Source organism: Camellia sinensis, chromosome 13, assembly GCF_055761805.1.
Source record: "Camellia sinensis isolate YWXY chromosome 13, ASM5576180v1, whole genome shotgun sequence".
Taxonomy (NCBI): domain Eukaryota; kingdom Viridiplantae; phylum Streptophyta; class Magnoliopsida; order Ericales; family Theaceae; genus Camellia; species Camellia sinensis.
In genome coordinates, this window is record NC_138973.1 from 116,926,145 (window position 1) to 116,936,892 (window position 10,748).

Consider the following 10,748-nt stretch of genomic DNA (forward strand, 5'->3'; position numbering starts at 1 on the left):
GCTAAAAATCACATAAAAGGGTAAAAGAAATCCCTACCTCCAAGTAGATGACACGAAGAAGAGATGGGTAGAACTTGACAGTGTCAAAAACACTAGATGCTTCGATTAAAACAAAGCCCTCGGTGAGCTCAATGCTTTTCTCCAAGGGAGTAGGGTGAGAAAACTCACAAATTGAGAGTATTTGGTGCAAGAGTTCAAGAACTAGAGAGAGAAAAAGTAGATCTAGAGTTTTTGGAGTGTTTAAAGAGAGAAGGAGATGAAAAAGTGATTGAAAATGACTGCCTCATGGACTGATATACATACAGATTGTTAGAGTGAAGGAATGGTCGCTCGAGCGACAAACACAAAAATAAGACACCGCTTGAGCGACCAAAACCACTGCTCGAGTGCACAATGACCCCTTTCTAGTAGTTCAGACCTGTAAAAGTTTGCTCGAGCACAAGAAAGACTGCACAAGTGAAGATATCAAACTCTTAGTAATTTTGCAGACTGTAAAAGATCGCTTGAGCACATGAATGGTTGCTCGAGCAAACAAGCCAAAATTTGGGCAATAACTCTTTGAAAAACTAACCTCCCAACTTGTTTCAAACACAACCAAAACTCCCAATAGCCAAACTCAAGAAACAACAAGGTGAAAATGAGTCAAACAACAATTAAATACACGATTTCTTGGATTCGAAAGCAACAAATGGGTCCAGTCTAAACCATAATTGTTATATACTACGTTTTTAATATATAGGTCGGCAAGTAATCTACCCAGTCACTCGTGTGCATATGTACAAAGTGTGCAAATTTGGTTAACTGGTCAACTATTATCCATATGGCGTCATTACCCCGTTGAGTTCTCAAAAGACCTACAACAAAATCTATCATGACATGTTCCCACTTCCACTCAGCTATGGGTAAGTGTTGTAACAAACCTACTGGTCGCTGATGTTCAGCCTTCACTTGTTGACAAGTAAGGCATCTTGAAACAAACACGGCCACATCTCTCTTCATCACCCTCCACCAAAATTGGCGGCACAGATCGTGATACATTTTTGTGCCTCCCAAGTGTACCGCAAGGCGAGAATGGTAAAACTCTCGAAGTACCTCTTCCTTACAAGACTCTGGCACAAAAAAATGATCCAAATATGTCACACTCAAGTTAGGATAAATATTCAAGCCCTTCTTTACCTTCCTAATAGATATCTTTCCTTGGATAGATTCCACTTCGTGATCATTCTATTGTGCTTCTATAACTTGGCTAACTAAAGTAGGTTGTGCAACTGCAATGAAGAAAGTGACCAACCCGCCAAATTAACCAAGATATAAGTTAAACTCGTTTACAACACTTGACATCTCCCATTCCCGGATGGCGATACTAGTTACACTGCTTGCAGACTTCCTACTCAAAGCATTGGCCACTACATTGGTCTTCCCCGGATGATAGTATAACTCGAAATCATAATCCTCTATAAACTCCATCCACCTCTTCTGCTTCAAATTCAAGTCTTTTTATGAAAACAGATATTTCAAACTTTTATGATCAGAAAACACCTCAAATTTCTCTCCATACTAATAGTGCCTCCAGATTTTTAAGGCAAAAATCATCGCCGCTAACTCTAAGTTGTGAGTATGATAGTTTCTCTCGTGTGTTTTCAACTGTCACGAAAGATAGGAAACGATTTTCTCTTCTTACATCAATACACAACCCAAACCTTCTCAAGATGCATCACAATAAACTGAATAACCCAAACCTCTCACCGAAATAATCAAAACTGGAGCGATGGTGAGTCTATCCTTAAGCTCCTTAAAAGACTTTTTGTAAACCTCACTCCATACGAATTTAATTCCTTCCTCGTCAATTTAGTTAACAGTGAAGCCAATCTAGAGAAATCTTATACAAAATGTTGGTAATACCCGGCTAACCCCAGGAAACTCCGAATTTCAATAGGTTGTTCCCAATCTTGTATCGCGTCTATCTTGGATGAATCTATAGTAACTCCTTTCTTGGACAACACATGACCTAGGAACTTAACCATGTTGAGCCAAAATTCACACTTTCTGAACTTAGCGTATAAACAGTGTGCTCTAAGCAACTCAAGTACAACTCGCAAATGTACTTCATCTTCCTCCTCGGAAGGTGAATAGACTAAGATATTGTCGACGAAGACTACTACGAACCGATCTAAGAATTCCTGAAAGACTCGATTCATTAAGTCCATGAATGAAGCCGGTGCATTAATTAGCTCAAAAGGAATTACTAATGTTAGCCCCAAGGTTCATATTTCAATTTTATTGATATTGATTATTGACAAATATGTTAAGCTTATTTAGAGCTCGTAATTCAAAGTTTTTAAAATATTCCCATGTCTTTTCTCTTTAATGATTCTAAAGAATGTATGCTTCTAAATTATTATATTCTCATTAATAATGGCACCTTAAAGCAATAGAATCAGTACACTTGTGCACAATGTTATTCTTGATTAAAATAGGTCAAAGGGGTCGACACCAAGACATGACAGGGTTGACACCAAAAGACAACGAACAAAGCTTAAGCTATTCAACAACAAAAGGTCAAACCCAAAAAATGACAGGGTCGATACCAAAAGACAGTGAACAAAGTTTAAGCCTTCCAGCAACAGAGGGTCGACACCATTTAAGTGAGGGTCGATACCAAGAACTTATGGCAATCAAGGCAAAAAAGAAAAGAAAGAAAAGGGTCGACACCAAAACTGCAGGGGTCGACACCCTTATGTCTGGGTTTCAAAACCTAGCCACCATTTCCGACCTATAAGCAGACTTTTCTGACACAAATGAGGGGACAAGTCTTATTCTATTTAAAAAGAGTTATGGGTAACAACTTTTGACTTAGTGGAGAAAGAATATCCTATTCACACCATTTTCAAATGTCACGACCCAAACCCACCCTTATAGGTTTAGCATCATGATTGGCCAGCAATCTGAGATTACCAAAGGCCTGCTTAACAGTAATACAATAATAGGGGCTGCAGAAGCCAATAATTAATAAAATGTAATATCTAATGAGCTATTCAGACTTAAATGGAATAAAACAAACCAATATATAAACATTTATACATAAGTCCATGTGAAGCTTAGGTACACAATACATAAACATGACTTCGGGATTAAATCTCATTAACAAAATAAAACCAGTCATAACAAAAGTCTTAAGACTAAACTTTACACTTGATCATAATTGCAAAAGGGTGAACTCTGAACTACCCAAAAAGCCTTGATGCTTGATAGTTTGGAACCTTGCGGTGAGGCACGGTATATGGCTTGACAAAATAGAGTTTTGTTGATGCCATTAAGTCCGCTTTTGCACTTGATCACCTACATACATATATAAAACAATGAGCTAGAGCCCAGTGAATAACGTCAGTGTAAAGAGGTTAAATGAATGAGGTCCATAACTTATAAATCAAAATTATGTTCTTCACATGATCAAAGTATTTTCTGGATACTTGTACAAAGAAATAAAGTTCCTCAAACCTTTAACCCTTTCATAGTTTAAGACATAGCATGATACATTTCCAAAAGCTTTATTAAACCTTTGACAAAATTCCATACAAAACGTTTGCGTCGAAATGAAGCATTTATCATATATACACATTTAGAATTCATAAAGTTCATCAACCGTTTAGAGTTACTGCCATTCCGGGGTACAATAATAATATTAGCAAAACGACCATAAAAAACCGGGGACATAGGCATAATGACCACTATGGATCGACATATACAAAATGATTGCAACGGATCGACAAAGACATAATGATCACAATGATCGACTTAGACATAGCAACCACAATGGGACGACATATACATAACGACCACTATGGATCGACATAAGCATAACAGAGAGTGTCACATTCGTTAATCAAAAGGGAATCTCATTCATTCTTATCAAACATAAGTTTTCATAGAACCTGTCGTATCAAAATCATTTCGAAATTCCATAGCATAACTTAACATTTCAAAAAATACTCATCACGTTGGACATTTTGTAAAAAAAAAAAAAACATAAATTTCATAAAACATTGTATGGCATAGCCATTTCAAAGTCATTTATACAAAATATCTTTACAAAGACATTACTCACCATGCTTAGTCGGATGATACTCCTCGTGCAAGTGTCCTGCACAACATATTCAAGCACAATGTCTTTAAACACATTTCATTCATTCAATCAGTTCTTTTGTTACCTGATTGTTCAGTTATTCCTATCCGTTCTTTAATTTCTTTCGTGTTCATGACATGCATATGAACTTGAAATACACATGAAAACTACGCAAATGGAGGCCCGTAAGTCAAAAAAAAAAAATGGAGAGAAAACAAAATCAAGACTGCCTTATAGACCGCACGTGCAGTGGCCTTAGCCGCTCATGTGGTTGCCCTGGCCGCTCGTGTAGTACCAAAGCAGAATGCATTTTGGTGCAAGGGAAGGTTGGCCGCTCGTGCGAGGCCTCAAGCCGCAGATGCTGTCTGGGTTGAGTTTCAGTCCAAAAATCTACTTCAAATTTGAAGCTCAACTTTTGCAAACTCTTATTTATTTTCATGGAATTCAAAACCCAAAACTCACAAAAACATGTTGAATGAACAATTTCTAACTTCAAGCTAAACCATGACGTCAAAACAAACCCAATTTCCATGTATAAGGATCAGCACTTTGAATTTGAGTACAAAATCAAGATCCATGCAAATGTTGAGTTTCAAACTCAAAATCCATGGAGTTTCTTCCTCTATATTCAAGAATCGTGAAATAGATCATGTGTATGAACAAGAATTCCATGAAAAGTGTGCCATACATGTTGATATTTTAAACTAATTTCTTTACAACAACAAATCCCTAATTAACCGTGAGTACATGCAATTTAGGCTTCAATCTTAGAGGATTATGAGTGAAAATGACTCAAATTCAAGGAATGAGGGAGAAATTCATACCTAGAGTTGATGATTTAAGAAGATCCTTTCAAAGATATCTTGTTGTTTTTCTTCCTCTTTTTCCTTTCTTGAGTTCTCTAGAACTCTCTCTCTCTCTCTCTCTCTCTCAAATATCTATCTCCAACAAAACCCACTTAGTCTATATTATTCTTTTTGTTTTGTTGACTAGATTCAAGGAGTGTAATTAATCCACTAATGCTTTTTAAATCCTAGTTTCATATAAGTTTAGCCTAATTATGTGATTTAAATTAATTTTACTCACTTAACTCAATTCTCATAACAATCCACTTCAGATTACACTAAATTTCATCATACTAGTGTGAATTGGGCTCTAATTTCCTATTCCCACCATTTACTTTTAACCTTATGGTTTACTGATTCTGACAAGTTTATTTCATATTCCCTATACATTTGTTCATATTATCACAAGGCAAATAACACATGGCACATAATTAGCATATATACACATAATCAAGGCAACTCACATAATTAGCAATTAATTGAATGTCACGACCCAAACCTGCCCCAATGGGTTTAGCATCGCAACCGGCCAGTAATCCATGATTACCAAAGGCCTGTTTAACAGTAGTGACAGTAGTACAGAGTAAGGGGCTGGCGGAAGCCAAACAGTAATAAAAGATGTTTAATGAGCCGTGAAAACTTGAATGCAAAAAGACTTTTATGCACAAGCCACATTCATAACCTAAACATATATATATATATATATATATATATATATACGTCATATATACATAACATCCGGATTAGGGACCAAATCCATTCAACATAACTGTACAGTCAAGTCTTAAGCAGTCAATACAAAACAAAGACAAAATGGAGAATCTAAAACACCCCAAAACAGCCTTAGCTTGAACGGACTCGGAACCTCGAAGTGAGGCGCGATGGTTGGCTTGACAAAACAAGAGCTTAACTTGACGCTCCTAGCTTCGGTCTGGTGCCTGGATACCTACATATAAATATAAACAGTGAGCTAAAGCCCAGTGAATAACATATGCGTAAAGGGGTTAAGAATGAATGTCCTTTCATAATTAAAACAGTCATTCGCATCAGTAAATTAGTTATTCAATCAGTGGCTCATATTTCATGCCATATCAGTCATTTAGAATTCATAACAGTTATACGTGGTACGTCCAATAGCAAAACAGTACAGTAGGTCTTAATAGACCGAACAGCCAGTTGATGGCCATCATAGTAGTAAACAGTAGTAGTTCCAAACATTGGAACAGATAGAGATCTCTGTAACAGTAGCAGTAACAGTACAGTAACAGTAAGTTGCTATGGATGCCGCGAGTACGGTTTACAAATAGGACAAACATTCATTCAGTAAGTAATGTCATTTCAGAAAGTAGTACAATCAATCGTTCAGAAATAATTATAGTTGAACGTATCTTTACAACATTGTTACTCACAGAGTATTGGGCTAAAGACAGGCTAGTCAGCGTCCTTGGGTGCCAACCCTACACAGTTACAGAACGAACACACACTAAGTTACACACTTGGGATTAATAACCTAGCCCCTTAACTTGACTCGGTGTGGTTCTATAACATTATCCTCATTAAGATGCCTTAAACTTGGCCTAGGAATGCCTAGGATGGAATGAGGATGCAAAGATGTACTTTAAAATACTTTTCAAAATTTGCTGAAAACAGGGGTCTCGCTCGAGCGTGTCTTTCTACGCTTGAGCGAGCTTACCAAAACAGAGGGGTCGCTCAAGCGTAGAATCACTCACTCGAGCGGTCTGTAAAAATGCAAAAGTACTGGTTGTTGAAAATTCCCCGCTTGATGCTCGCTCGAGCGTGAGACATAGTTCCTCGCTCGAGCGTAAGTTTCGTCGCTCGAGCGTGCTTTTGCGTCTACAAAAACCTGAGAGTTTGCAAACTACGCTCGAGCCAACATTCCATCGCTCGAGCAGAGCCCTAAACACAAAGGTGGTCGCTCGAGCGTAGAATCCTTCGCTCGAGCGTGGAAGCCAAAATCTGGGTTTTCCAGATTTGCTTCCAAAGCTCAAACCAAGAATTAAACCTATCAAAACTCAACCTTTTGGGCCAATTTTCTAGAAATCACTTGAAAACTCATACTACAACATGTTTTGAAGATTAATCTTGTAAAATCAAGCCCAAAGGTGTGACAATTGAACACAATTTCAAAGAAACTTTCATGAACTATATAAGAACATAACATGCATGAGTTCTTATGGACTCCAATGCTCCAAAACATGATCAAATGCAAGATTGAGCTCAAAACTATGGTGAATTCATGGACTACAACTAAAATGTGAACATGCATGTATGGATTTCATGGAAACAACCTCCAAAATTTTATGATATGGACATGCATGCATGAAATCACTCTCAAAACAACTCTTTAAATTAATTCTTGACTCAAATCACTAATTTACCATGAACCATACATGTGACAACTCAAATTCATAATTAGGAGGATGAATTTCCTACCTTAGGTCTTGAATTCCAAGTATGTTGACTCAATTTTGCAAATCTCCTTCAATTCCTCTTATTTTCCAAGCAACTCTTGATGAAATCAAGTTTTTCTCCTACTCTCCATCTCTCTCTCGGTTTGGTCTTGGAGGTGGATGAAATAATGTATCAAATGCAAGAATTAAGGCCCAAACATGTTTTAGAAAATGGCCACTCAATGGCAAAAGTGTAATTACCTAGGTTCAATTAGTTTAACATTATTTAACCTAATTCAATAATTCCAAATCAAATTTTAATTAAACCTACCATAAAATTACATAAATCCTAACTACCATATAACACTAATCAATTTCTGATTCGGTCGCCGGTAAGGCCTTCAATTTGCAATTCAAAATTAAAACACGAACATATTTATTCAGTAATCAAACAGATAGAAATGCATTTAAAACAATACACTCATGCAGTCAATTCAGGATTTCATCTTGAGCAGTTACTTGTCATGCTCAAACACAGTTTAACACTAATCAGATGTGAGGGTTGTCACATTGAGGAGGTGGTTGTTACACCAAATCTGAAAAAGGTAAAAAGTATGGAGACATATCTTATCTCCACCTACATAGATTTGAATTATAAGCATGGGCATCACATCTTTTGAGGAGCCTCCAAATGCTTGATGACAACTTGTACACGCCCATGCTTTGCTCTAACAACTAGAAGACATTACCCATGCTCTCCTCTAACGGTTAAAAGACATTGAAGTCTATAAATGCAAGTACCTCCCAAGATCTAGATGTGAACAACTTTGAGCATTCAAGTATCATTTCTGATCAATCTATGTTACACATTACACTTGTACTTTCACTTTCACTTTCACATCTGAGTTTATTCTGAGTGTATCTCAAAATTCCTTATGCTCTTACTCTTTCATATACATTTTTTGAGAGAGAAATCTTGTAAAAGGGGACTGATGTACCTCTTGTTCTTATTCCTTTTATTCTGAGTGAAAACTTGTAAAGTGAAGCATTTAATTGAGAGGTCCTTAGCATATAAAGTAAGTCTTGTGTAAAAATCTACAAGCTTAGTGAAGCTTTGTGTAGACACCCCACTTTTGACTGCCCTTAAGACTTGGGTGTTTAATTCCAAACACTCGATGATGAAAGTTACATTGTGCAATCTTTTGAATTCTCAGGGAAAGAATTTGGATTCAAGCTCTAATCCCAAACCTTACACCCCATTTTGGCTAAACTATTTTAGACCTTGGAACCCTCTTTTCAAAATAATTTTTCAAACGTTTCTAACGATGTTCCGAGGCTTGCATTGCAATTAAAATATTGCACTTTTCAGTAAACCGAGTAAGGACAAACTTGAAATAAATGGAAGAGAGGTGAACTCTTTAAAAAATCTTTAAAAACGTCTTAGTTATAGGTTTAGAGTTGAAGGAGATAGGAGGGGATGGAAGAAAAATAGTTTAGGAAAAGGTTGAGCATCAAACCGTTAAGAAAGAAATGAACAACTTTCACTAAATTAGGTATATCTCTTTGTACACTTAGAATTTAGATGTGAGGCCACCACCATTGAAAATTAGACTTCCAGGGCTTCAATTTACACGCATGAATCACCTAAAACTGAGCCCGGATGAGAGAGATATGCCCGTTTGAAATTGAACTTGAAAGCAGCCTTTTGGACCCAGCCATGGCTTGTTTAGACCCGGCCGAGTTTTAATGAAAACTTATGAGACCATACTTATTGAACTTCATTAATTGGTGTCACAACCCAACCCCATGGGCTTAGGGCTGGAATCGCAACTTACTAATTGATTCTAAGCTTAATAAATTAAATGGCGCAAGAAGAGGTAAAACGAAAGTAAGAAAATAATAAAACAGAAAGTTTGCTTCATTCGACTATTTTAATAAAAGAAGGTACTTCTATGGGGCTTTTATTATTTTATTATTCAGTGACCAACTATTAGTAAAAACAAAAGGAAGAAAACAAAAGAAAAAAAATAAAAAAAGAACGGATCAACATCAAATTATTATACTGGTTCCACTACACAAGGTTACGGGTCTTCCTTACATCTCATCACCTGAAAGGTCATAGCTATAAGCACATAGCAGAGTGAGAAATATTATGCCAAGAGTATAGGGAATACAAAAATAAACATAGATAGTTAGTTAAGCTAAGACATTTACATAATTTGAATAAATAAATTATTTAAGTGGCAGAAATTGAAATACAAAAATTATGTAAATAAATAACCATAACCACGGTATAGAACAGAATAGAGCAGAGGTCACATGAGTGACAGTCACAACAGAGGTCAATGGATCCATGACAAACAGAGGAGGACATAGTGATCAAACAGAGGCCAGTGATTATTTAAGTCCCCAAGGCATGGGACTCCCGAGGTGGTACGTACAAAACATAATTGGTTATAAAATCATTGTCAAATATCTTCTAAAAGTTAAATAAACATATCCATGAGTCTCAATTTAACCAAATAGAGTTTAGAAAATAATTAACGTAATCAAAATATTAATATAATTTATAAAACATAGATTGCGTAAAATAAATTATGGTAACCCAAAACATACGTAAAATATATTATGGTGACTCAAAGTATAATATAACTTACCTTAATATTGACCCTTAACTTTTACTTTTCACTATCACAAATCTTCCTACTTCTAAGTTTCCTATCTCCAGCACTCCTACATGATCTTTTTTTTTTTTCTTTTACTTCCTCCTTACTTACTTCCATAGTCCCCTCCCCCTTATATATACTCTTACTTTTATATTTATTTATTTAACTTTTGTTGTCATTTTATTTTGGTCCAATTCTTCAAATTATTATATACTATTTATTTATTTTAATAATATATTATCATATACAACCATAATTATATTTATATATTTATGTGGTATTTAATTAAACTATTAGGGTGTCACATTTGGTCTTTTCTTTCGGGATGAAAACAAGCGGTAGGAGGGGCTAAGAACACCTTGATCGGTCGAGTATAATCAACACTCTCCTTGTAGTACCATTTGCAATACTTAATTAAAGAGTGAACCCACCAACGGAGCTCAAGCTATTCAGTCAGTAGCAAAGCGTCATCGTCGAGTTTACATGAAAGATCATCCATTAATCTTTCAACGTAACCCCAATTAGGGTGACAACTCTCAACGAGCATCCAATGCACCATCCCTATTGATAGCAATTCACCAGTAAGCCCTTTGGGAATCCTAACCAAACAGAAAATGGCATCGGATAGGTACCACTTGGGGAGCAGGCAACAGGTGTGTGCCTAAACCAATATGGAATTTTGGATCTAAGAAAATGAAAAGGG